Genomic DNA, 26638 nt, shown 5'->3' with positions numbered 1-26638 from the left:
AATCACCATTTATGTAATCGGTTAATGTCAAATAAGTGGGCAAAAAGGTCAAAAATGACATAGTTTACACTTAAAATGTATTTGTTGCTAAACAAATTTGGATATATGCAAATTATGTAACTGCTAAACTTTAAGATTGTAAATTAAGTATTGTGTGCACTATCTTTTGGCTCAATTAACAATAAAAGTAAAAAATACAGATGAATAGCATATGGTAAGTATTATAAATTAATAATATATATATATTTTGAAGCCACAACTTGGTCTCCCTAATTGTATTGGTATATGATTTAAACTAGCCCTAACATTTTATTTTTATATTTGTACATTCTGTTAGAGGTGCTTATGTGTTGTGAATGGCTCCTTGGTTTGGCATCTAATACATTATGTGTTCAGTTCTTATTTTTGTGGAACAGAGTTAAAAAAAGAAGTTTTAGAAGTCTAGTATATTCATGGGTGCTTGGGGAGTTTCTTGATAGAACATTATGTGTAGGGGGAGAAGCTAGGCATTTGTTCTTTGTGGAAAGGGTCTTAAATCTCATGCATTAAGCAAATTAGGTGATTGCAGCATGCACCATGGGCTTCAATAATTATATAATAGCAGATTTGATTTGCTGGAGATTGTGGTTTCGTACTGTACAATTGTCTAGAGTTATGAATAGGTATTGGATAAAGAAAGATAGATTTTTCCACTGTACCAAGCAGAACCTATTGGGTGCAGCAGTGCATATTCATGCCTTCAGGCCTGGAGTGACTTGGAGGGGGCACCTGTCCCTTACGTTTCCGCTTCGACCAATAGATACACCCCTGCAAGTTCAATAAGAATTGAAGGTGGCTAAATAATTTTCTAAGTTTAAATATAACTGAGGCAGTCTGCACAATTCACACAATGATAAGTCATGTCTAACTGATGACATCATACAAGAGTTGGTCGATTTGTTCTTTGCTTGCAAAACTTCTTACCTTTTTATCTGTAGGTATCATTAAGTGGAAAAGAATTAATTTGTCCAGAGCTATATACCTAAAATATGGAACGCTTCACGAATTTGCGTGTCATCCTTGCGCAGGGGCCATGCTAATCTTCTCTGTATCGTTCCAATTTTAGTATATGTGCTGCCGAAGCAAGCACATTCCAAAAGCAAAGTCCTAAGATATATATACCCCACCATGTGCCTCAAGATTGATCTTAGGGAGAGTAAAAGATGGAAGTTAAATTCAGATGGGGTTTCAAAGACTGGAGAACACTTTACAATAAACAAGATAGAGCTACTTACTGGCAAAAAATTCAATATCCCATTAAGGAAAGGCCACCAATTTCTATACGTACCACAGTCAAATAAATTATGCAAATTAGCATGTGGAGGTTCATTTCTTTTGGAACCATAGGCTGTACAAGATTAAAATTGCTCCTAAGTACAGAACAAGTGAAGTAGGAATGGAAAATGTTAAAATAGTTTTCTAAGACTTAATAGAAGTACTGAGACAACCTGCACAATTTAGACAAGAATTGAATTTGAAAATGATATGTCATGTCGAACTGATTTTGTCATAAAAAAGTTGGTCGATTTGTTCTTTGCTTGCAAAATTTCTTGACTTTTTATCTGCAGGTATCTTAAGTGGAATCGAATTAATTTGTCCAGAGCTATATACCTAAAATATGGAACGCTTCACGAATTTGCGTGTCATCCTTGCGCAGGGGCCATGCTAATCTTCTCTGTATCGTTCCAATTTTAGTATATGTGCTGCCGAAGCAAGCACATTCCAAAAGCAAAGTCCTAAGATATATATACCCCACCATGTGCCTCAAGATTGATCTTAGGGAGAGTAAAAGATGGAAGTTAAATTCAGATGGGGTTTCAAAGACTGGAGAACACTTTACAATAAACAAGATAGAGCTACTTACTGGCAAAAAATTCAATATCCCATTAAGGAAAGGCCACCAATTTCTATACGTACCACAGTCAAATAAATTATGCAAATTAGCATGTGGAGGTTCATTTCTTTTGGAACCATAGGCTGTACAAGATTAAAATTGCTCCTAAGTACAGAACAAGTGAAGTAGGAATGGAAAATGGCAAAATAGTTTTCTAAGACTTAATAGAAGTACTGAGACAACCTGCACAATTTAGACAAGAATTGAATTTGAAAATGATATGTCATGTCGAACTGATTTTGTCATAAAAAAGTTGGTCGATTTGTTCTTTGCTTGCAAAATTTCTTGACTTTTTATCTGCAGGTATCTTAAGTGGAATCGAATTAATTTGTCCAGAGCTATATACCTAAAATATGGAACGCTTCACGAATTTGCGTGTCATCCTTGCGCAGGGGCCATGCTAATCTTCTCTGTATCGTTCCAATTTTAGTATATGTGCTGCCGAAGCAAGCACATTCCAAAAGCAAAGTCCTAAGAGTTATATACCCCACCATGTGCCTCAAGATTGATCTTAGGGAGAGTGAAAGTTGGAAGTAAAATTTAAATAGGGTTTTATAAACTGGAGAACATTAACAAGATAGAGCTGCTAACTGGCAAAAAAATTCAATATCCCATTAAGGAATAGCCATCGATTTCCATACATATCACAGTGAAACAAATTATGAAAATTGGCATGTAGAGGTTCATTTCTTCAAAACCATAGACTGTACTAGGCTAAAATTGCTTCTTTGCATTCTTTGGCTAGGATGGCACTTGACAAAAATGGGTGCTCTTTGCCAGGCACCCCTGTGCATCTAAGCAGCCAGGTTTCCAGACATCAGCAAAATCTCCAGCCAAAAAAACATTTACTGCCCATTAAATAACCATTCTTTTTTATAACTTTATAGTTTATAGCATTTAGTTTAGGGAGACTAAAGAATTTTACTTCTAAATGTTTTTAGTTTATAATACTAATCATATGCTAATCACCATTTATGTAATCGGTTAATGTCAAATAAGTGGGCAAAAAGGTCAAAAATGACATAGTTTACACTTAAAATGTATTTGTTGCTAAACAAATTTGGATATATGCAAATTATGTAACTGCTAAACTTTAAGATTGTAAATTAAGTATTGTGTGCACTATCTTTTGGCTCAATTAACAATAAAAGTAAAAAATACAGATGAATAGCATATGGTAAGTATTATAAATTAATAATATATATATATTTTGAAGCCACAACTTGGTCTCCCTAATTGTATTGGTATATGATTTAAACTAGCCCTAACATTTTATTTTTATATTTGTACATTCTGTTAGAGGTGCTTATGTGTTGTGAATGGCTCCTTGGTTTGGCATCTAATACATTATGTGTTCAGTTCTTATTTTTGTGGAACAGAGTTAAAAAAAGAAGTTTTAGAAGTCTAGTATATTCATGGGTGCTTGGGGAGTTTCTTGATAGAACATTATGTGTAGGGGGAGAAGCTAGGCATTTGTTCTTTGTGGAAAGGGTCTTAAATCTCATGCATTAAGCAAATTAGGTGATTGCAGCATGCACCATGGGCTTCAATAATTATATAATAGCAGATTTGATTTGCTGGAGATTGTGGTTTCGTACTGTACAATTGTCTAGAGTTATGAATAGGTATTGGATAAAGAAAGATAGATTTTTCCACTGTACCAAGCAGAACCTATTGGGTGCAGCAGTGCATATTCATGCCTTCAGGCCTGGAGTGACTTGGAGGGGGCACCTGTCCCTTACGTTTCCGCTTCGACCAATAGATACACCCCTGCAAGTTCAATAAGAATTGAAGGTGGCTAAATAATTTTCTAAGTTTAAATATAACTGAGGCAGTCTGCACAATTCACACAATGATAAGTCATGTCTAACTGATGACATCATACAAGAGTTGGTCGATTTGTTCTTTGCTTGCAAAACTTCTTACCTTTTTATCTGTAGGTATCATTAAGTGGAAAAGAATTAATTTGTCCAGAGCTATATACCTAAAATATGGAACGCTTCACGAATTTGCGTGTCATCCTTGCGCAGGGGCCATGCTAATCTTCTCTGTATCGTTCCAATTTTAGTATATGTGCTGCCGAAGCAAGCACATTCCAAAAGCAAAGTCCTAAGATATATATACCCCACCATGTGCCTCAAGATTGATCTTAGGGAGAGTAAAAGATGGAAGTTAAATTCAGATGGGGTTTCAAAGACTGGAGAACACTTTACAATAAACAAGATAGAGCTACTTACTGGCAAAAAATTCAATATCCCATTAAGGAAAGGCCACCAATTTCTATACGTACCACAGTCAAATAAATTATGCAAATTAGCATGTGGAGGTTCATTTCTTTTGGAACCATAGGCTGTACAAGATTAAAATTGCTCCTAAGTACAGAACAAGTGAAGTAGGAATGGAAAATGTTAAAATAGTTTTCTAAGACTTAATAGAAGTACTGAGACAACCTGCACAATTTAGACAAGAATTGAATTTGAAAATGATATGTCATGTCGAACTGATTTTGTCATAAAAAAGTTGGTCGATTTGTTCTTTGCTTGCAAAATTTCTTGACTTTTTATCTGCAGGTATCTTAAGTGGAATCGAATTAATTTGTCCAGAGCTATATACCTAAAATATGGAAGGCTTCACGAATTTGCGTGTCATCCTTGCGCAGGGGCCATGCTAATCTTCTCTGTATCGTTCCAATTTTAGTATATGTGCTGCCGAAGCAAGCACATTCCAAAAGCAAAGTCCTAAGATATATATACCCCACCATGTGCCTCAAGATTGATCTTAGGGAGAGTAAAAGATGGAAGTTAAATTCAGATGGGGTTTCAAAGACTGGAGAACACTTTACAATAAACAAGATAGAGCTACTTACTGGCAAAAAATTCAATATCCCATTAAGGAAAGGCCACCAATTTCTATACGTACCACAGTCAAATAAATTATGCAAATTAGCATGTGGAGGTTCATTTCTTTTGGAACCATAGGCTGTACAAGATTAAAATTGCTCCTAAGTACAGAACAAGTGAAGTAGGAATGGAAAATGGCAAAATAGTTTTCTAAGACTTAATAGAAGTACTGAGACAACCTGCACAATTTAGACAAGAATTGAATTTGAAAATGATATGTCATGTCGAACTGATTTTGTCATAAAAAAGTTGGTCGATTTGTTCTTTGCTTGCAAAATTTCTTGACTTTTTATCTGCAGGTATCTTAAGTGGAATCGAATTAATTTGTCCAGAGCTATATACCTAAAATATGGAACGCTTCACGAATTTGCGTGTCATCCTTGCGCAGGGGCCATGCTAATCTTCTCTGTATCGTTCCAATTTTAGTATATGTGCTGCCGAAGCAAGCACATTCCAAAAGCAAAGTCCTAAGAGTTATATACCCCACCATGTGCCTCAAGATTGATCTTAGGGAGAGTGAAAGTTGGAAGTAAAATTTAAATAGGGTTTTATAAACTGGAGAACATTAACAAGATAGAGCTGCTAACTGGCAAAAAAATTCAATATCCCATTAAGGAATAGCCATCGATTTCCATACATATCACAGTGAAACAAATTATGAAAATTGGCATGTAGAGGTTCATTTCTTCAAAACCATAGACTGTACTAGGCTAAAATTGCTTCTTTGCATTCTTTGGCTAGGATGGCACTTGACAAAAATGGGTGCTCTTTGCCAGGCACCCCTGTGCATCTAAGCAGCCAGGTTTCCAGACATCAGCAAAATCTCCAGCCAAAAAAACATTTACTGCCCATTAAATAACCATTCTTTTTTATAACTTTATAGTTTATAGCATTTAGTTTAGGGAGACTAAAGAATTTTACTTCTAAATGTTTTTAGTTTATAATACTAATCATATGCTAATCACCATTTATGTAATCGGTTAATGTCAAATAAGTGGGCAAAAAGGTCAAAAATGACATAGTTTACACTTAAAATGTATTTGTTGCTAAACAAATTTGGATATATGCAAATTATGTAACTGCTAAACTTTAAGATTGTAAATTAAGTATTGTGTGCACTATCTTTTGGCTCAATTAACAATAAAAGTAAAAAATACAGATGAATAGCATATGGTAAGTATTATAAATTAATAATATATATATATTTTGAAGCCACAACTTGGTCTCCCTAATTGTATTGGTATATGATTTAAACTAGCCCTAACATTTTATTTTTATATTTGTACATTCTGTTAGAGGTGCTTATGTGTTGTGAATGGCTCCTTGGTTTGGCATCTAATACATTATGTGTTCAGTTCTTATTTTTGTGGAACAGAGTTAAAAAAAGAAGTTTTAGAAGTCTAGTATATTCATGGGTGCTTGGGGAGTTTCTTGATAGAACATTATGTGTAGGGGGAGAAGCTAGGCATTTGTTCTTTGTGGAAAGGGTCTTAAATCTCATGCATTAAGCAAATTAGGTGATTGCAGCATGCACCATGGGCTTCAATAATTATATAATAGCAGATTTGATTTGCTGGAGATTGTGGTTTCGTACTGTACAATTGTCTAGAGTTATGAATAGGTATTGGATAAAGAAAGATAGATTTTTCCACTGTACCAAGCAGAACCTATTGGGTGCAGCAGTGCATATTCATGCCTTCAGGCCTGGAGTGACTTGGAGGGGGCACCTGTCCCTTACGTTTCCGCTTCGACCAATAGATACACCCCTGCAAGTTCAATAAGAATTGAAGGTGGCTAAATAATTTTCTAAGTTTAAATATAACTGAGGCAGTCTGCACAATTCACACAATGATAAGTCATGTCTAACTGATGACATCATACAAGAGTTGGTCGATTTGTTCTTTGCTTGCAAAACTTCTTACCTTTTTATCTGTAGGTATCATTAAGTGGAAAAGAATTAATTTGTCCAGAGCTATATACCTAAAATATGGAACGCTTCACGAATTTGCGTGTCATCCTTGCGCAGGGGCCATGCTAATCTTCTCTGTATCGTTCCAATTTTAGTATATGTGCTGCCGAAGCAAGCACATTCCAAAAGCAAAGTCCTAAGATATATATACCCCACCATGTGCCTCAAGATTGATCTTAGGGAGAGTAAAAGATGGAAGTTAAATTCAGATGGGGTTTCAAAGACTGGAGAACACTTTACAATAAACAAGATAGAGCTACTTACTGGCAAAAAATTCAATATCCCATTAAGGAAAGGCCACCAATTTCTATACGTACCACAGTCAAATAAATTATGCAAATTAGCATGTGGAGGTTCATTTCTTTTGGAACCATAGGCTGTACAAGATTAAAATTGCTCCTAAGTACAGAACAAGTGAAGTAGGAATGGAAAATGTTAAAATAGTTTTCTAAGACTTAATAGAAGTACTGAGACAACCTGCACAATTTAGACAAGAATTGAATTTGAAAATGATATGTCATGTCGAACTGATTTTGTCATAAAAAAGTTGGTCGATTTGTTCTTTGCTTGCAAAATTTCTTGACTTTTTATCTGCAGGTATCTTAAGTGGAATCGAATTAATTTGTCCAGAGCTATATACCTAAAATATGGAACGCTTCACGAATTTGCGTGTCATCCTTGCGCAGGGGCCATGCTAATCTTCTCTGTATCGTTCCAATTTTAGTATATGTGCTGCCGAAGCAAGCACATTCCAAAAGCAAAGTCCTAAGAGTTATATACCCCACCATGTGCCTCAAGATTGATCTTAGGGAGAGTGAAAGTTGGAAGTAAAATTTAAATAGGGTTTTATAAACTGGAGAACATTAACAAGATAGAGCTGCTAACTGGCAAAAAAATTCAATATCCCATTAAGGAATAGCCATCGATTTCCATACATATCACAGTGAAACAAATTATGAAAATTGGCATGTAGAGGTTCATTTCTTCAAAACCATAGACTGTACTAGGCTAAAATTGCTTCTTTGCATTCTTTGGCTAGGATGGCACTTGACAAAAATGGGTGCTCTTTGCCAGGCACCCCTGTGCATCTAAGCAGCCAGGTTTCCAGACATCAGCAAAATCTCCAGCCAAAAAAACATTTACTGCCCATTAAATAACCATTCTTTTTTATAACTTTATAGTTTATAGCATTTAGTTTAGGGAGACTAAAGAATTTTACTTCTAAATGTTTTTAGTTTATAATACTAATCATATGCTAATCACCATTTATGTAATCGGTTAATGTCAAATAAGTGGGCAAAAAGGTCAAAAATGACATAGTTTACACTTAAAATGTATTTGTTGCTAAACAAATTTGGATATATGCAAATTATGTAACTGCTAAACTTTAAGATTGTAAATTAAGTATTGTGTGCACTATCTTTTGGCTCAATTAACAATAAAAGTAAAAAATACAGATGAATAGCATATGGTAAGTATTATAAATTAATAATATATATATATTTTGAAGCCACAACTTGGTCTCCCTAATTGTATTGGTATATGATTTAAACTAGCCCTAACATTTTATTTTTATATTTGTACATTCTGTTAGAGGTGCTTATGTGTTGTGAATGGCTCCTTGGTTTGGCATCTAATACATTATGTGTTCAGTTCTTATTTTTGTGGAACAGAGTTAAAAAAAGAAGTTTTAGAAGTCTAGTATATTCATGGGTGCTTGGGGAGTTTCTTGATAGAACATTATGTGTAGGGGGAGAAGCTAGGCATTTGTTCTTTGTGGAAAGGGTCTTAAATCTCATGCATTAAGCAAATTAGGTGATTGCAGCATGCACCATGGGCTTCAATAATTATATAATAGCAGATTTGATTTGCTGGAGATTGTGGTTTCGTACTGTACAATTGTCTAGAGTTATGAATAGGTATTGGATAAAGAAAGATAGATTTTTCCACTGTACCAAGCAGAACCTATTGGGTGCAGCAGTGCATATTCATGCCTTCAGGCCTGGAGTGACTTGGAGGGGGCACCTGTCCCTTACGTTTCCGCTTCGACCAATAGATACACCCCTGCAAGTTCAATAAGAATTGAAGGTGGCTAAATAATTTTCTAAGTTTAAATATAACTGAGGCAGTCTGCACAATTCACACAATGATAAGTCATGTCTAACTGATGACATCATACAAGAGTTGGTCGATTTGTTCTTTGCTTGCAAAACTTCTTACCTTTTTATCTGTAGGTATCATTAAGTGGAAAAGAATTAATTTGTCCAGAGCTATATACCTAAAATATGGAACGCTTCACGAATTTGCGTGTCATCCTTGCGCAGGGGCCATGCTAATCTTCTCTGTATCGTTCCAATTTTAGTATATGTGCTGCCGAAGCAAGCACATTCCAAAAGCAAAGTCCTAAGATATATATACCCCACCATGTGCCTCAAGATTGATCTTAGGGAGAGTAAAAGATGGAAGTTAAATTCAGATGGGGTTTCAAAGACTGGAGAACACTTTACAATAAACAAGATAGAGCTACTTACTGGCAAAAAATTCAATATCCCATTAAGGAAAGGCCACCAATTTCTATACGTACCACAGTCAAATAAATTATGCAAATTAGCATGTGGAGGTTCATTTCTTTTGGAACCATAGGCTGTACAAGATTAAAATTGCTCCTAAGTACAGAACAAGTGAAGTAGGAATGGAAAATGTTAAAATAGTTTTCTAAGACTTAATAGAAGTACTGAGACAACCTGCACAATTTAGACAAGAATTGAATTTGAAAATGATATGTCATGTCGAACTGATTTTGTCATAAAAAAGTTGGTCGATTTGTTCTTTGCTTGCAAAATTTCTTGACTTTTTATCTGCAGGTATCTTAAGTGGAATCGAATTAATTTGTCCAGAGCTATATACCTAAAATATGGAACGCTTCACGAATTTGCGTGTCATCCTTGCGCAGGGGCCATGCTAATCTTCTCTGTATCGTTCCAATTTTAGTATATGTGCTGCCGAAGCAAGCACATTCCAAAAGCAAAGTCCTAAGAGTTATATACCCCACCATGTGCCTCAAGATTGATCTTAGGGAGAGTGAAAGTTGGAAGTAAAATTTAAATAGGGTTTTATAAACTGGAGAACATTAACAAGATAGAGCTGCTAACTGGCAAAAAAATTCAATATCCCATTAAGGAATAGCCATCGATTTCCATACATATCACAGTGAAACAAATTATGAAAATTGGCATGTAGAGGTTCATTTCTTCAAAACCATAGACTGTACTAGGCTAAAATTGCTTCTTTGCATTCTTTGGCTAGGATGGCACTTGACAAAAATGGGTGCTCTTTGCCAGGCACCCCTGTGCATCTAAGCAGCCAGGTTTCCAGACATCAGCAAAATCTCCAGCCAAAAAAACATTTACTGCCCATTAAATAACCATTCTTTTTTATAACTTTATAGTTTATAGCATTTAGTTTAGGGAGACTAAAGAATTTTACTTCTAAATGTTTTTAGTTTATAATACTAATCATATGCTAATCACCATTTATGTAATCGGTTAATGTCAAATAAGTGGGCAAAAAGGTCAAAAATGACATAGTTTACACTTAAAATGTATTTGTTGCTAAACAAATTTGGATATATGCAAATTATGTAACTGCTAAACTTTAAGATTGTAAATTAAGTATTGTGTGCACTATCTTTTGGCTCAATTAACAATAAAAGTAAAAAATACAGATGAATAGCATATGGTAAGTATTATAAATTAATAATATATATATATTTTGAAGCCACAACTTGGTCTCCCTAATTGTATTGGTATATGATTTAAACTAGCCCTAACATTTTATTTTTATATTTGTACATTCTGTTAGAGGTGCTTATGTGTTGTGAATGGCTCCTTGGTTTGGCATCTAATACATTATGTGTTCAGTTCTTATTTTTGTGGAACAGAGTTAAAAAAAGAAGTTTTAGAAGTCTAGTATATTCATGGGTGCTTGGGGAGTTTCTTGATAGAACATTATGTGTAGGGGGAGAAGCTAGGCATTTGTTCTTTGTGGAAAGGGTCTTAAATCTCATGCATTAAGCAAATTAGGTGATTGCAGCATGCACCATGGGCTTCAATAATTATATAATAGCAGATTTGATTTGCTGGAGATTGTGGTTTCGTACTGTACAATTGTCTAGAGTTATGAATAGGTATTGCATAAAGAAAGATAGATTTTTCCACTGTACCAAGCAGAACCTATTGGGTGCAGCAGTGCATATTCATGCCTTCAGGCCTGGAGTGACTTGGAGGGGGCACCTGTCCCTTACGTTTCCGCTTCGACCAATAGATACACCCCTGCAAGTTCAATAAGAATTGAAGGTGGCTAAATAATTTTCTAAGTTTAAATATAACTGAGGCAGTCTGCACAATTCACACAATGATAAGTCATGTCTAACTGATGACATCATACAAGAGTTGGTCGATTTGTTCTTTGCTTGCAAAACTTCTTACCTTTTTATCTGTAGGTATCATTAAGTGGAAAAGAATTAATTTGTCCAGAGCTATATACCTAAAATATGGAACGCTTCACGAATTTGCGTGTCATCCTTGCGCAGGGGCCATGCTAATCTTCTCTGTATCGTTCCAATTTTAGTATATGTGCTGCCGAAGCAAGCACATTCCAAAAGCAAAGTCCTAAGATATATATACCCCACCATGTGCCTCAAGATTGATCTTAGGGAGAGTAAAAGATGGAAGTTAAATTCAGATGGGGTTTCAAAGACTGGAGAACACTTTACAATAAACAAGATAGAGCTACTTACTGGCAAAAAATTCAATATCCCATTAAGGAAAGGCCACCAATTTCTATACGTACCACAGTCAAATAAATTATGCAAATTAGCATGTGGAGGTTCATTTCTTTTGGAACCATAGGCTGTACAAGATTAAAATTGCTCCTAAGTACAGAACAAGTGAAGTAGGAATGGAAAATGTTAAAATAGTTTTCTAAGACTTAATAGAAGTACTGAGACAACCTGCACAATTTAGACAAGAATTGAATTTGAAAATGATATGTCATGTCGAACTGATTTTGTCATAAAAAAGTTGGTCGATTTGTTCTTTGCTTGCAAAATTTCTTGACTTTTTATCTGCAGGTATCTTAAGTGGAATCGAATTAATTTGTCCAGAGCTATATACCTAAAATATGGAAGGCTTCACGAATTTGCGTGTCATCCTTGCGCAGGGGCCATGCTAATCTTCTCTGTATCGTTCCAATTTTAGTATATGTGCTGCCGAAGCAAGCACATTCCAAAAGCAAAGTCCTAAGATATATATACCCCACCATGTGCCTCAAGATTGATCTTAGGGAGAGTAAAAGATGGAAGTTAAATTCAGATGGGGTTTCAAAGACTGGAGAACACTTTACAATAAACAAGATAGAGCTACTTACTGGCAAAAAATTCAATATCCCATTAAGGAAAGGCCACCAATTTCTATACGTACCACAGTCAAATAAATTATGCAAATTAGCATGTGGAGGTTCATTTCTTTTGGAACCATAGGCTGTACAAGATTAAAATTGCTCCTAAGTACAGAACAAGTGAAGTAGGAATGGAAAATGGCAAAATAGTTTTCTAAGACTTAATAGAAGTACTGAGACAACCTGCACAATTTAGACAAGAATTGAATTTGAAAATGATATGTCATGTCGAACTGATTTTGTCATAAAAAAGTTGGTCGATTTGTTCTTTGCTTGCAAAATTTCTTGACTTTTTATCTGCAGGTATCTTAAGTGGAATCGAATTAATTTGTCCAGAGCTATATACCTAAAATATGGAACGCTTCACGAATTTGCGTGTCATCCTTGCGCAGGGGCCATGCTAATCTTCTCTGTATCGTTCCAATTTTAGTATATGTGCTGCCGAAGCAAGCACATTCCAAAAGCAAAGTCCTAAGAGTTATATACCCCACCATGTGCCTCAAGATTGATCTTAGGGAGAGTGAAAGTTGGAAGTAAAATTTAAATAGGGTTTTATAAACTGGAGAACATTAACAAGATAGAGCTGCTAACTGGCAAAAAAATTCAATATCCCATTAAGGAATAGCCATCGATTTCCATACATATCACAGTGAAACAAATTATGAAAATTGGCATGTAGAGGTTCATTTCTTCAAAACCATAGACTGTACTAGGCTAAAATTGCTTCTTTGCATTCTTTGGCTAGGATGGCACTTGACAAAAATGGGTGCTCTTTGCCAGGCACCCCTGTGCATCTAAGCAGCCAGGTTTCCAGACATCAGCAAAATCTCCAGCCAAAAAAACATTTACTGCCCATTAAATAACCATTCTTTTTTATAACTTTATAGTTTATAGCATTTAGTTTAGGGAGACTAAAGAATTTTACTTCTAAATGTTTTTAGTTTATAATACTAATCATATGCTAATCACCATTTATGTAATCGGTTAATGTCAAATAAGTGGGCAAAAAGGTCAAAAATGACATAGTTTACACTTAAAATGTATTTGTTGCTAAACAAATTTGGATATATGCAAATTATGTAACTGCTAAACTTTAAGATTGTAAATTAAGTATTGTGTGCACTATCTTTTGGCTCAATTAACAATAAAAGTAAAAAATACAGATGAATAGCATATGGTAAGTATTATAAATTAATAATATATATATATTTTGAAGCCACAACTTGGTCTCCCTAATTGTATTGGTATATGATTTAAACTAGCCCTAACATTTTATTTTTATATTTGTACATTCTGTTAGAGGTGCTTATGTGTTGTGAATGGCTCCTTGGTTTGGCATCTAATACATTATGTGTTCAGTTCTTATTTTTGTGGAACAGAGTTAAAAAAAGAAGTTTTAGAAGTCTAGTATATTCATGGGTGCTTGGGGAGTTTCTTGATAGAACATTATGTGTAGGGGGAGAAGCTAGGCATTTGTTCTTTGTGGAAAGGGTCTTAAATCTCATGCATTAAGCAAATTAGGTGATTGCAGCATGCACCATGGGCTTCAATAATTATATAATAGCAGATTTGATTTGCTGGAGATTGTGGTTTCGTACTGTACAATTGTCTAGAGTTATGAATAGGTATTGGATAAAGAAAGATAGATTTTTCCACTGTACCAAGCAGAACCTATTGGGTGCAGCAGTGCATATTCATGCCTTCAGGCCTGGAGTGACTTGGAGGGGGCACCTGTCCCTTACGTTTCCGCTTCGACCAATAGATACACCCCTGCAAGTTCAATAAGAATTGAAGGTGGCTAAATAATTTTCTAAGTTTAAATATAACTGAGGCAGTCTGCACAATTCACACAATGATAAGTCATGTCTAACTGATGACATCATACAAGAGTTGGTCGATTTGTTCTTTGCTTGCAAAACTTCTTACCTTTTTATCTGTAGGTATCATTAAGTGGAAAAGAATTAATTTGTCCAGAGCTATATACCTAAAATATGGAACGCTTCACGAATTTGCGTGTCATCCTTGCGCAGGGGCCATGCTAATCTTCTCTGTATCGTTCCAATTTTAGTATATGTGCTGCCGAAGCAAGCACATTCCAAAAGCAAAGTCCTAAGATATATATACCCCACCATGTGCCTCAAGATTGATCTTAGGGAGAGTAAAAGATGGAAGTTAAATTCAGATGGGGTTTCAAAGACTGGAGAACACTTTACAATAAACAAGATAGAGCTACTTACTGGCAAAAAATTCAATATCCCATTAAGGAAAGGCCACCAATTTCTATACGTACCACAGTCAAATAAATTATGCAAATTAGCATGTGGAGGTTCATTTCTTTTGGAACCATAGGCTGTACAAGATTAAAATTGCTCCTAAGTACAGAACAAGTGAAGTAGGAATGGAAAATGTTAAAATAGTTTTCTAAGACTTAATAGAAGTACTGAGACAACCTGCACAATTTAGACAAGAATTGAATTTGAAAATGATATGTCATGTCGAACTGATTTTGTCATAAAAAAGTTGGTCGATTTGTTCTTTGCTTGCAAAATTTCTTGACTTTTTATCTGCAGGTATCTTAAGTGGAATCGGATTAATTTGTCCAGAGCTATATACCTAAAATATGGAACGCTTCACGAATTTGCGTGTCATCCTTGCGCAGGGGCCATGCTAATCTTCTCTGTATCGTTCCAATTTTAGTATATGTGCTGCCGAAGCAAGCACATTCCAAAAGCAAAGTCCTAAGATATATATACCCCACCATGTGCCTCAAGATTGATCTTAGGGAGAGTAAAAGATGGAAGTTAAATTCAGATGGGGTTTCAAAGACTGGAGAACACTTTACAATAAACAAGATAGAGCTACTTACTGGCAAAAAATTCAATATCCCATTAAGGAAAGGCCACCAATTTCTATACGTACCACAGTCAAATAAATTATGCAAATTAGCATGTGGAGGTTCATTTCTTTTGGAACCATAGGCTGTACAAGATTAAAATTGCTCCTAAGTACAGAACAAGTGAAGTAGGAATGGAAAATGGCAAAATAGTTTTCTAAGACTTAATAGAAGTACTGAGACAACCTGCACAATTTAGACAAGAATTGAATTTGAAAATGATATGTCATGTCGAACTGATTTTGTCATAAAAAAGTTGGTCGATTTGTTCTTTGCTTGCAAAATTTCTTGACTTTTTATCTGCAGGTATCTTAAGTGGAATCGAATTAATTTGTCCAGAGCTATATACCTAAAATATGGAACGCTTCACGAATTTGCGTGTCATCCTTGCGCAGGGGCCATGCTAATCTTCTCTGTATCGTTCCAATTTTAGTATATGTGCTGCCGAAGCAAGCACATTCCAAAAGCAAAGTCCTAAGAGTTATATACCCCACCATGTGCCTCAAGATTGATCTTAGGGAGAGTGAAAGTTGGAAGTAAAATTTAAATAGGGTTTTATAAACTGGAGAACATTAACAAGATAGAGCTGCTAACTGGCAAAAAAATTCAATATCCCATTAAGGAATAGCCATCGATTTCCATACATATCACAGTGAAACAAATTATGAAAATTGGCATGTAGAGGTTCATTTCTTCAAAACCATAGACTGTACTAGGCTAAAATTGCTTCTTTGCATTCTTTGGCTAGGATGGCACTTGACAAAAATGGGTGCTCTTTGCCAGGCACCCCTGTGCATCTAAGCAGCCAGGTTTCCAGACATCAGCAAAATCTCCAGCCAAAAAAACATTTACTGCCCATTAAATAACCATTCTTTTTTATAACTTTATAGTTTATAGCATTTAGTTTAGGGAGACTAAAGAATTTTACTTCTAAATGTTTTTAGTTTATAATACTAATCATATGCTAATCACCATTTATGTAATCGGTTAATGTCAAATAAGTGGGCAAAAAGGTCAAAAATGACATAGTTTACACTTAAAATGTATTTGTTGCTAAACAAATTTGGATATATGCAAATTATGTAACTGCTAAACTTTAAGATTGTAAATTAAGTATTGTGTGCACTATCTTTTGGCTCAATTAACAATAAAAGTAAAAAATACAGATGAATAGCATATGGTAAGTATTATAAATTAATAATATATATATATTTTGAAGCCACAACTTGGTCTCCCTAATTGTATTGGTATATGATTTAAACTAGCCCTAACATTTTATTTTTATATTTGTACATTCTGTTAGAGGTGCTTATGTGTTGTGAATGGCTCCTTGGTTTGGCATCTAATACATTATGTGTTCAGTTCTTATTTTTGTGGAACAGAGTTAAAAAAAGAATTTTTAGAAGTCTAGTATATTCATGGGTGCTTGGGGAGTTTCTTGATAGAACATTATGTGTAGGGGGAGAAGCTAGGCATTTGTTCTTTGTGGAAAGGGTCTTAAATCTCATGCATTAAGCAAATTAGGTGATTGCAGCATGCACCATGGGCTTCAATAATTATATAATAGCAGATTTGATTTGCTGGAGATTGTGGTTTTGTACTGTACAATTGTCTAGAGTTATGAATAGGTATTGGATAAAGAAAGATAGATTTTTCCACTGTACCAAGCAGAACCTATTGGGTGCAGCAGTGCATATTCATGCCTTCAGGCCTGGAGTGACTTGGAGGGGGCACCTGTCCCTTACGTTTCCGCTTCGACCAATAGATACACCCCTGCAAGTTCAATAAGAATTGAAGGTGGCTAAATAATTTTCTAAGTTTAAATATAACTGAGGCAGTCTGCACAATTCACACAATGATAAGTCATGTCTAACTGATGACATCATACAAGAGTTGGTCGATTTGTTCTTTGCTTGCAAAACTTCTTACCTTTTTATCTGCAGGTATCATTAAGTGGAAAAGAATTAATTTGTCCAGAGCTATATACCTAAAATATGGAACGCTTCACGAATTTGCGTGTCATCCTTGCGCAGGGGCCATGCTAATCTTCTCTGTATCGTTCCAATTTTAGTATATGTGCTGCCGAAGCAAGCACATTCCAAAAGCAAAGTCCTAAGATATATATACCCCACCATGTGCCTCAAGATTGATCTTAGGGAGAGTAAAAGATGGAAGTTAAATTCAGATGGGGTTTCAAAGACTGGAGAACACTTTACAATAAACAAGATAGAGCTACTTACTGGCAAAAAATTCAATATCCCATTAAGGAAAGGCCACCAATTTCTATACGTACCACAGTCAAATAAATTATGCAAATTAGCATGTGGAGGTTCATTTCTTTTGGAACCATAGGCTGTACAAGATTAAAATTGCTCCTAAGTACAGAACAAGTGAAGTAGGAATGGAAAATGTTAAAATAGTTTTCTAAGACTTAATAGAAGTACTGAGACAACCTGCACAATTTAGACAAGAATTGAATTTGAAAATGATATGTCATGTCGAACTGATTTTGTCATAAAAAAGTTGGTCGATTTGTTCTTTGCTTGCAAAATTTCTTGACTTTTTATCTGCAGGTATCTTAAGTGGAATCGGATTAATTTGTCCAGAGCTATATACCTAAAATATGGAACGCTTCACGAATTTGCGTGTCATCCTTGCGCAGGGGCCATGCTAATCTTCTCTGTATCGTTCCAATTTTAGTATATGTGCTGCCGAAGCAAGCACATTCCAAAAGCAAAGTCCTAAGATATATATACCCCACCATGTGCCTCAAGATTGATCTTAGGGAGAGTAAAAGATGGAAGTTAAATTCAGATGGGGTTTCAAAGACTGGAGAACACTTTACAATAAACAAGATAGAGCTACTTACTGGCAAAAAATTCAATATCCCATTAAGGAAAGGCCACCAATTTCTATACGTACCACAGTCAAATAAATTATGCAAATTAGCATGTGGAGGTTCATTTCTTTTGGAACCATAGGCTGTACAAGATTAAAATTGCTCCTAAGTACAGAACAAGTGAAGTAGGAATGGAAAATGGCAAAATAGTTTTCTAAGACTTAATAGAAGTACTGAGACAACCTGCACAATTTAGACAAGAATTGAATTTGAAAATGATATGTCATGTCGAACTGATTTTGTCATAAAAAAGTTGGTCGATTTGTTCTTTGCTTGCAAAATTTCTTGACTTTTTATCTGCAGGTATCTTAAGTGGAATCGAATTAATTTGTCCAGAGCTATATACCTAAAATATGGAACGCTTCACGAATTTGCGTGTCATCCTTGCGCAGGGGCCATGCTAATCTTCTCTGTATCGTTCCAATTTTAGTATATGTGCTGCCGAAGCAAGCACATTCCAAAAGCAAAGTCCTAAGAGTTATATACCCCACCATGTGCCTCAAGATTGATCTTAGGGAGAGTGAAAGTTGGAAGTAAAATTTAAATAGGGTTTTATAAACTGGAGAACATTAACAAGATAGAGCTGCTAACTGGCAAAAAAATTCAATATCCCATTAAGGAATAGCCATCGATTTCCATACATATCACAGTGAAACAAATTATGAAAATTGGCATGTAGAGGTTCATTTCTTCAAAACCATAGACTGTACTAGGCTAAAATTGCTTCTTTGCATTCTTTGGCTAGGATGGCACTTGACAAAAATGGGTGCTCTTTGCCAGGCACCCCTGTGCATCTAAGCAGCCAGGTTTCCAGACATCAGCAAAATCTCCAGCCAAAAAAACATTTACTGCCCATTAAATAACCATTCTTTTTTATAACTTTATAGTTTATAGCATTTAGTTTAGGGAGACTAAAGAATTTTACTTCTAAATGTTTTTAGTTTATAATACTAATCATATGCTAATCACCATTTATGTAATCGGTTAATGTCAAATAAGTGGGCAAAAAGGTCAAAAATGACATAGTTTACACTTAAAATGTATTTGTTGCTAAACAAATTTGGATATATGCAAATTATGTAACTGCTAAACTTTAAGATTGTAAATTAAGTATTGTGTGCACTATCTTTTGGCTCAATTAACAATAAAAGTAAAAAATACAGATGAATAGCATATGGTAAGTATTATAAATTAATAATATATATATATTTTGAAGCCACAACTTGGTCTCCCTAATTGTATTGGTATATGATTTAAACTAGCCCTAACATTTTATTTTTATATTTGTACATTCTGTTAGAGGTGCTTATGTGTTGTGAATGGCTCCTTGGTTTGGCATCTAATACATTATGTGTTCAGTTCTTATTTTTGTGGAACAGAGTTAAAAAAAGAATTTTTAGAAGTCTAGTATATTCATGGGTGCTTGGGGAGTTTCTTGATAGAACATTATGTGTAGGGGGAGAAGCTAGGCATTTGTTCTTTGTGGAAAGGGTCTTAAATCTCATGCATTAAGCAAATTAGGTGATTGCAGCATGCACCATGGGCTTCAATAATTATATAATAGCAGATTTGATTTGCTGGAGATTGTGGTTTTGTACTGTACAATTGTCTAGAGTTATGAATAGGTATTGGATAAAGAAAGATAGATTTTTCCACTGTACCAAGCAGAACCTATTGGGTGCAGCAGTGCATATTCATGCCTTCAGGCCTGGAGTGACTTGGAGGGGGCACCTGTCCCTTACGTTTCCGCTTCGACCAATAGATACACCCCTGCAAGTTCAATAAGAATTGAAGGTGGCTAAATAATTTTCTAAGTTTAAATATAACTGAGGCAGTCTGCACAATTCACACAATGATAAGTCATGTCTAACTGATGACATCATACAAGAGTTGGTCGATTTGTTCTTTGCTTGCAAAACTTCTTACCTTTTTATCTGCAGGTATCATTAAGTGGAAAAGAATTAATTTGTCCAGAGCTATATACCTAAAATATGGAACGCTTCACGAATTTGCGTGTCATCCTTGCGCAGGGGCCATGCTAATCTTCTCTGTATCGTTCCAATTTTAGTATATGTGCTGCCGAAGCAAGCACATTCCAAAAGCAAAGTCCTAAGATATATATACCCCACCATGTGCCTCAAGATTGATCTTAGGGAGAGTAAAAGATGGAAGTTAAATTCAGATGGGGTTTCAAAGACTGGAGAACACTTTACAATAAACAAGATAGAGCTACTTACTGGCAAAAAATTCAATATCCCATTAAGGAAAGGCCACCAATTTCTATACGTACCACAGTCAAATAAATTATGCAAATTAGCATGTGGAGGTTCATTTCTTTTGGAACCATAGGCTGTACAAGATTAAAATTGCTCCTAAGTACAGAACAAGTGAAGTAGGAATGGAAAATGTTAAAATAGTTTTCTAAGACTTAATAGAAGTACTGAGACAACCTGCACAATTTAGACAAGAATTGAATTTGAAAATGATATGTCATGTCGAACTGATTTTGTCATAAAAAAGTTGGTCGATTTGTTCTTTGCTTGCAAAATTTCTTGACTTTTTATCTGCAGGTATCTTAAGTGGAATCGGATTAATTTGTCCAGAGCTATATACCTAAAATATGGAACGCTTCACGAATTTGCGTGTCATCCTTGCGCAGGGGCCATGCTAATCTTCTCTGTTTTTTTTTTTTTTTTTTTTTTTTTAATTACTGTACATCATATTAACTTACCAGAAAAAAAAACAACAAACAAAGACATAGATCCTTTCCACAAAACTTATTAATAACAAAAACACCAATAAGTACTATCACTGAAATAACACCACCCCTTAAACAAATTATAAACATACTACAAAAAAAATCATCCCTAAAACACTAGCACTCCTCCCACCCCAGCTAACTTAAACAAACAATTTCTTTCCATTTCCTATGTTTCCACAACCCCTCTGCATCCTCCCCCCCACCAGCATGCTTATCCCACATATAACATGTGTAAAGTTTCCCCAGTATCATATGAATACATTCCCTTGCATCAATATCATCTCGTCTAAACACATAAATATTCCTAACATCCCACAAAACTTCCGAAACACATACCATAATTAGCCACAGCAACCTTTCATTCACACTACCACACGCACCCAGCCCAAACATAGCCACCTTCCATGACATCACCTGAATCCCAGACAACTCTTTTATCAAACCACCCAAATCCTTCCACACACGCTGTGCATATGAACAATTCCAAAACAAATGGATCACACTCTCAAAACCTCTACACCCTTCCCGTGGACACTCTTCTGACAAAACCAAATGTCTTTTCAACAGCACTTGTCTCACAGACAACACACCATGAAGCTTCATCCATACCACCTCCCTCTGTCTATTATTCAAACCACTCACATTAATCATCTTCCATGTTCTCACACTATCTGTGGAAGTCAAACCATCAATAAGACAAACCTCCTCACGCCCCTTCAACATTTTAATAACATTCTTCCTTTCTCTGAAGTCCTTCACACTCACCCCTAATAAATCAAATTTCCTCACAAACACTTCAATCACACTATACCAATTACACACTCTAAACGCCATTGGCACTGCATTTTCCCTGACACGCCACTTCAAGCCACACATCATCCAACCAGCCATATATTTCATCATATAAGCAGCCTTACTATCAATCTCCATCAATCTCAAAACTTGAGCAATATAATTCAACCCAAAATACACTTCTAAATTTGGAAACCTCATACCTCCATTCTGCCACTCTTTCATCACATGTTCACGTTTCAGACGCTCCATCTTACATCCCCAAAAGAAAAGAAACAGCATTCTATTAATCTTCCTCACACCCCGGGAACCTGGCGGAAACACATTTGCAATATGCAATAACATAGGTAACACCACTGCTTTAATAATTAGAACCTTCCCAAACATAGTCAATTTTCTTAAATTCCAAAAGTTAAGCTTTTTAGCCACTTTCCTCCCTACTTCATCCCAACTTTCCTTACCATTCAGACACTCATCAAAAATAACCCCTAACACCTTTATCCCACCTGACACACACTCCATCTGACTATCCCTCACACTACTGTCCCCAAACCCTTTCACTTTGGACTTGTCCCAATTAACCTTAAAGGCAGATGCCCCACAAAACAACTGTATTAATAATTTTGCTCTGTCCAAAGTAACCTTACTTCCACCCACAACAACCACATCATCCATATAAGCTAGTGTTTTCACACATCTCCCATTACTTCCAGGCACCAAAAAACCTCTAACAACCTTATCCCTACGCAACATACATAACAAAGGCTCAAGCACACAAATGAACATAATAGGAGACAAAGGACAACCCTGACGTACCCCAGACTCAATACTAACATGCTCACTCAAATACCCATTCACCAACAATCTACTACAAGCACCTGCATACAAACATCTAATCTTATTCACAAACTCCCCAGGAAAACCCATCCGCACCAGAACATTAAACATAAATACATGAGACACTCTATCATATGCTTTTTCGAAATCAAGCGCCATCACATACATCTTCTGCTTTCTTACTAGACAATCACCTATCATATCACGCAACAACATTAAATTATCATGCATACGACGTCCTGGGACCGCACATACCTGCTCCTCACCAATCACCTGACTAATAACCACTCTCATACGACATGCTATCAGCTTTGCAAACAACTTATAATCGGAGTTCAATAGTGTAATAGGCCTCCAATTTGCCAAACACCGCCTATCACCTTTTTTATGAATTAAAACAACCACACCTTCTTTCATAGAATCATTCATCTGGCCATTCACAAAAATATAACGCATGACTTCAACCAAATCAACTTTCACAACATCCCACATACTCATATAAAATTCAACAGGCAAACCATCCTTACCAGGAGATTTATTCCTCCCCATGCTCTTCAATACATCTTTCACCTCATCCTCAGACATATCATTCAATAATAAATCACAATCACCCATATTGACTTTTTCACTAACAGCACTCAACACCTCACTCTGCATATCTCCATCACCCACCTTCCATTCATACAATTTCTTATAAAATTTCTCAACCTCAAACATAACATCTTCCGCACCCACTTCCATACCACGATCATCCAATACCACATCCATAGCCTTAGACCCTCCACATATCTTTTTGAAAAAAAACCTGCTACATCTTTCATCCTTCTCCATATGTTCAACTTTCGCACTATATATAATCTGTCTACCCCTCTCCTCCAACATCTTATTCACCTCAAACCTCACTGCCTTAATATCATCTGCAACCTCTTGCCCCATTTCTCTCATCCTATACAAAAACCACAATCTCTTATTCAACCATTCATACCTATTACGCTTGCGCCGAGCCACAATATGGCCACTTCTTCTGAAAAACACACCCACTTTCATCTTCACCCATTCCCACCAATCAAGCACATTCACAAACTCACTTTTACACATCTGCCATTTAGCATAATTTTTAAAGAAATGTTTTCTAACTTGGTCATCTTCAAGCAACCGTACATTCAGCTTCCACACACCTTTCCCATGCCTCACACCATTCTTACATTCTACCTTACATATCAGACACTCATGATCAGAGTAAGACACACTCACTTGCACAAAACTAACACACTTCAAAACTTTAGTAACAAAAACGTAATCCAAACGAGACTCAATCATTCCTCTATCAGCCTTATAAGTAAATAATGGCTTACCACCAGTACACACACTTGCAGCATCCACTAAATCAAAATCCACAATCATTCTTTTTAACATATTACCAGTCACATCCACCTTACTCGTACAAACGCTCTGCCTCCCCTGCACCTCAATTATACAATTCATGTCACCAATCAAAATAACAGGTGTTTTACCTGGTAAAAAATATACAATCTTTTCAAACAACTCTTTGCGCTCAGTCAAATTAACTGGCGCATAAACATTAATGACCCTTAATTTAATCCCTCTAAAACAAATATGAACCAAAATGCAACGACCCTGCTCAATAATGACATAGGATTCAAAGGAAATCTCCCTACTCTGGGCTAATACCCCCACGCCATCATTTCTATTTAATGCAGAACCAGACCATATTGCAGCACCATGTGGCCATTCATCTTGTTTAGGAGCTTCACATATGCCACACTCCTGTAAACAAATTAAATCCCCCCCTTTAGCCCTAATATCTTCCAAAATTGCGGCTCTCCTGGCATTGGACTTAAATACCCTTACATTTTGGGAAATTATAGATATAGACATCGTGCCAGGCAAATTATAAGAAAGCAGCACATTACATCATGACTACATTGCCAACATTCATTTCCCACTACATACATCAATAAAGGATTCAACATCACCAGTGCTCAAAAAAGGCTGAGCAGGTGAATCCCCCTGCACACCACCCTCAGTCTGAATACACTGAGCAGGCTGATCAGTAGCTTCCATAGGGACTGTAGCATCAACTGTGCCAGGCAAACACCCAGCAGACTGCATGCCAATATCTGAGATAGGCTGACCAGCCATCACCACCACCTCCTGGCTGGCTACCTCCATATCACCCTCTTCTACTGGCAGGCCATCAAAACGATTACTTGTAGTTACTGCAACCTTCACATCCAGCCGTGGGCGCTTTAAAGCGCTACCAGTCGCTACTCCACGATTCCTATTTACAGAGGTAAAACCATCCAGATCGTCTGAACTCCTAACAGTTGCAGGACTACTTCCACAACCAGACACGGTGTCAAAATCAGATTCGGATTCACTCCAATGACATTGCAAGGATGCTGTAGCATTGCTATCAGAAGGACTTGCTGAGGTGTCTGGAAACTCTGCTATGTTAGCAGTGCCACTCAAAGCAGGAGGGGAGGAACTGACTTGTGAAACAGGGGAGACAACTTGTCCAACAACTGAAGCAGGCACATTGCCTTTCTCAGCCTCCCACACAGTCTTAAACCCATATCTTTCCACCATCTCCACTTTAAACTTAAACTGCCTCTCCTGTTCCAGCAGCTCAGCCTCATTAACAGCAGGTGTTTCAGCATTACTCTCACTCCTGTTAACTATTCCACTCCCAGAATGTGATGGTACATTAAGCTGTTCATGCAGCCTTCTCGTATCCTTAGCCATTTCCTCAGGCCCTTTAGGGCAGCTCCTCATAACATGACCAGTATCCCCACATATGTCACACTTTCGTGCCTGAGGACATTCTGCAGCTTCATGCCCAGGCAAACCACAGTTTCTGCAACATTTTCCCACACTGCAATTTTCCTTAGTATGGCCATACTTAAAGCAACTCCTGCAAAAAAAAGGCTGGTCAGGATAAAACAAGTACCCTCTAGCTCCTCCAATATTAAAGTTCCCAGGAGGGTGCATAACTCCACCAATGCCACTGGGGTCCAGTCTCAAGCGTACCCAAAATTTAGTCTTGCCGTTAAATATGCCGACATAATTTTCTAGGCGAATTCCTCCACGAACTGAAGAGTAATACCTGGACAGAAAAGCTCTAATAATGTCTGGCTCCACAAAAGGGTTGTACATGTGCACCGTTAATGGCCTCTCTGCTCCCATAAATAAAGGCAACACCTCAATTCCATGTAATAAAGGGTCTTTTGCAAAGGTTTTAACCCTCTCAAATGCATTCAGGCAGTTCTCAGGATGGCAAAAAGTCACATCATAAATCCCAGTTGAAGGAAACTCTTGAATACAGTAAATCTCCTCCTTACTTACCCCAGCCAGACCAACCAAAATTCTGTCCCATAAAGTACGCAGGGTTCTTCTTTGACCAGTAACCTCCTCAGCATATTTAAAGCGAATGGTATTCTTCAATCCAGACATCCTGGCAGCCTCAAGGACACCAAACAGCAGTAGGCAATCACAAATCAACGTCCCAGGATCCCCTAGCAAGGAGACCCTGATTCCTTCCAACCAGACCAGATGCAGCAATTACACCACACCTGGTCCTAGCCAAAATGGCCGAGGATCACATCCTGCTACATGACATACAAAAGAAGCCATGTAACATGTGGAAGAAGACCATGTCGAACTGATTTTGTCATAAAAAAGTTGGTCGATTTGTTCTTTGCTTGCAAAATTTCTTGACTTTTTATCTGCAGGTATCTTAAGTGGAATCGAATTAATTTGTCCAGAGCTATATACCTAAAATATGGAACGCTTCACGAATTTGCGTGTCATCCTTGCGCAGGAGCCATGCTAATCTTCTCTGTATCATTCCAATTTTAGTATATGTGCTGCCGAAGCAAGCACATTCCAAAAGCAAAGTCCTAAGAGTTATATACCCCACCATGTGCCTCAAGATTGATCTTAGGGAGAGTGAAAGTTGGAAGTAAAATTTAAATAGGGTTTTATAAACTGGAGAACATTAACAAGATAGAGCTGCTAACTGGCAAAAAAATTCAATATCCCATTAAGGAATAGCCATCGATTTCCATACATATCACAGTGAAACAAATTATGAAAATTGGCATGTAGAGGTTCATTTCTTCAAAACCATAGACTGTACTAGGCTAAAATTGCTTCTTTGCATTCTTTGGCTAGGAT

At 36.4% G+C, this 26638-nt stretch overlaps 22 non-coding genes across 22 annotated transcripts; all 22 read right to left on the bottom strand.

Annotated features, from left to right (window-relative positions):
• Positions 1–1022: 1022 nt before the first annotated feature.
• On the bottom strand, positions 1023–1129 carry LOC148514696 (U6 spliceosomal RNA). The gene has a single exon (XR_015879515.1). It is a non-coding gene; the product is annotated as a U6 spliceosomal RNA (small nuclear RNA).
• A 522-nt stretch (positions 1130–1651) lies between these two features.
• On the bottom strand, positions 1652–1758 carry LOC148514695 (U6 spliceosomal RNA). Its single transcript, XR_015879514.1, has one exon. It is a non-coding gene; the product is annotated as a U6 spliceosomal RNA (small nuclear RNA).
• A 522-nt stretch (positions 1759–2280) lies between these two features.
• On the bottom strand, positions 2281–2387 carry LOC148514694 (U6 spliceosomal RNA). The gene has a single exon (XR_015879513.1). It is a non-coding gene; the product is annotated as a U6 spliceosomal RNA (small nuclear RNA).
• A 1531-nt stretch (positions 2388–3918) lies between these two features.
• LOC148514693 (U6 spliceosomal RNA) lies at positions 3919–4025 on the bottom strand. The gene has a single exon (XR_015879512.1). It is a non-coding gene; the product is annotated as a U6 spliceosomal RNA (small nuclear RNA).
• A 522-nt stretch (positions 4026–4547) lies between these two features.
• Positions 4548–4654, bottom strand: LOC148514692 (U6 spliceosomal RNA). Its single transcript, XR_015879572.1, has one exon. It is a non-coding gene; the product is annotated as a U6 spliceosomal RNA (small nuclear RNA).
• A 522-nt stretch (positions 4655–5176) lies between these two features.
• On the bottom strand, positions 5177–5283 carry LOC148514691 (U6 spliceosomal RNA). The gene has a single exon (XR_015879511.1). It is a non-coding gene; the product is annotated as a U6 spliceosomal RNA (small nuclear RNA).
• A 1531-nt stretch (positions 5284–6814) lies between these two features.
• LOC148514690 (U6 spliceosomal RNA) lies at positions 6815–6921 on the bottom strand. Its single transcript, XR_015879510.1, has one exon. It is a non-coding gene; the product is annotated as a U6 spliceosomal RNA (small nuclear RNA).
• Positions 6922–7443: 522 nt separating this feature from the next.
• Positions 7444–7550, bottom strand: LOC148514689 (U6 spliceosomal RNA). The gene has a single exon (XR_015879508.1). It is a non-coding gene; the product is annotated as a U6 spliceosomal RNA (small nuclear RNA).
• Positions 7551–9081: 1531 nt separating this feature from the next.
• On the bottom strand, positions 9082–9188 carry LOC148514688 (U6 spliceosomal RNA). The gene has a single exon (XR_015879507.1). It is a non-coding gene; the product is annotated as a U6 spliceosomal RNA (small nuclear RNA).
• A 522-nt stretch (positions 9189–9710) lies between these two features.
• On the bottom strand, positions 9711–9817 carry LOC148514687 (U6 spliceosomal RNA). Its single transcript, XR_015879506.1, has one exon. It is a non-coding gene; the product is annotated as a U6 spliceosomal RNA (small nuclear RNA).
• A 1531-nt stretch (positions 9818–11348) lies between these two features.
• On the bottom strand, positions 11349–11455 carry LOC148514686 (U6 spliceosomal RNA). The gene has a single exon (XR_015879505.1). It is a non-coding gene; the product is annotated as a U6 spliceosomal RNA (small nuclear RNA).
• Positions 11456–11977: 522 nt separating this feature from the next.
• On the bottom strand, positions 11978–12084 carry LOC148514685 (U6 spliceosomal RNA). The gene has a single exon (XR_015879571.1). It is a non-coding gene; the product is annotated as a U6 spliceosomal RNA (small nuclear RNA).
• Positions 12085–12606: 522 nt separating this feature from the next.
• Positions 12607–12713, bottom strand: LOC148514684 (U6 spliceosomal RNA). Its single transcript, XR_015879504.1, has one exon. It is a non-coding gene; the product is annotated as a U6 spliceosomal RNA (small nuclear RNA).
• A 1531-nt stretch (positions 12714–14244) lies between these two features.
• Positions 14245–14351, bottom strand: LOC148514683 (U6 spliceosomal RNA). The gene has a single exon (XR_015879503.1). It is a non-coding gene; the product is annotated as a U6 spliceosomal RNA (small nuclear RNA).
• A 522-nt stretch (positions 14352–14873) lies between these two features.
• LOC148514682 (U6 spliceosomal RNA) lies at positions 14874–14980 on the bottom strand. Its single transcript, XR_015879502.1, has one exon. It is a non-coding gene; the product is annotated as a U6 spliceosomal RNA (small nuclear RNA).
• Positions 14981–15502: 522 nt separating this feature from the next.
• On the bottom strand, positions 15503–15609 carry LOC148514681 (U6 spliceosomal RNA). Its single transcript, XR_015879501.1, has one exon. It is a non-coding gene; the product is annotated as a U6 spliceosomal RNA (small nuclear RNA).
• Positions 15610–17140: 1531 nt separating this feature from the next.
• Positions 17141–17247, bottom strand: LOC148514680 (U6 spliceosomal RNA). Its single transcript, XR_015879500.1, has one exon. It is a non-coding gene; the product is annotated as a U6 spliceosomal RNA (small nuclear RNA).
• Positions 17248–17769: 522 nt separating this feature from the next.
• On the bottom strand, positions 17770–17876 carry LOC148514679 (U6 spliceosomal RNA). Its single transcript, XR_015879499.1, has one exon. It is a non-coding gene; the product is annotated as a U6 spliceosomal RNA (small nuclear RNA).
• A 522-nt stretch (positions 17877–18398) lies between these two features.
• LOC148514678 (U6 spliceosomal RNA) lies at positions 18399–18505 on the bottom strand. Its single transcript, XR_015879497.1, has one exon. It is a non-coding gene; the product is annotated as a U6 spliceosomal RNA (small nuclear RNA).
• Positions 18506–20036: 1531 nt separating this feature from the next.
• LOC148514677 (U6 spliceosomal RNA) lies at positions 20037–20143 on the bottom strand. Its single transcript, XR_015879496.1, has one exon. It is a non-coding gene; the product is annotated as a U6 spliceosomal RNA (small nuclear RNA).
• Positions 20144–20665: 522 nt separating this feature from the next.
• Positions 20666–20773, bottom strand: LOC148514676 (U6 spliceosomal RNA). The gene has a single exon (XR_015879636.1). It is a non-coding gene; the product is annotated as a U6 spliceosomal RNA (small nuclear RNA).
• A 5464-nt stretch (positions 20774–26237) lies between these two features.
• On the bottom strand, positions 26238–26344 carry LOC148514675 (U6 spliceosomal RNA). Its single transcript, XR_015879630.1, has one exon. It is a non-coding gene; the product is annotated as a U6 spliceosomal RNA (small nuclear RNA).
• Between the last annotated feature and the right edge of the window lie 294 nt (positions 26345–26638).

Source organism: Taudactylus pleione, unplaced genomic scaffold (genome assembly GCF_031769625.1).
Source record: "Taudactylus pleione unplaced genomic scaffold, aTauple2 ptg000262l, whole genome shotgun sequence".
NCBI lineage: Eukaryota > Metazoa > Chordata > Amphibia > Anura > Myobatrachidae > Taudactylus > Taudactylus pleione.
The sequence above is the reverse complement of the archived record's forward strand: the minus strand, read 5'-3'. Positions and strand labels throughout refer to the sequence as shown.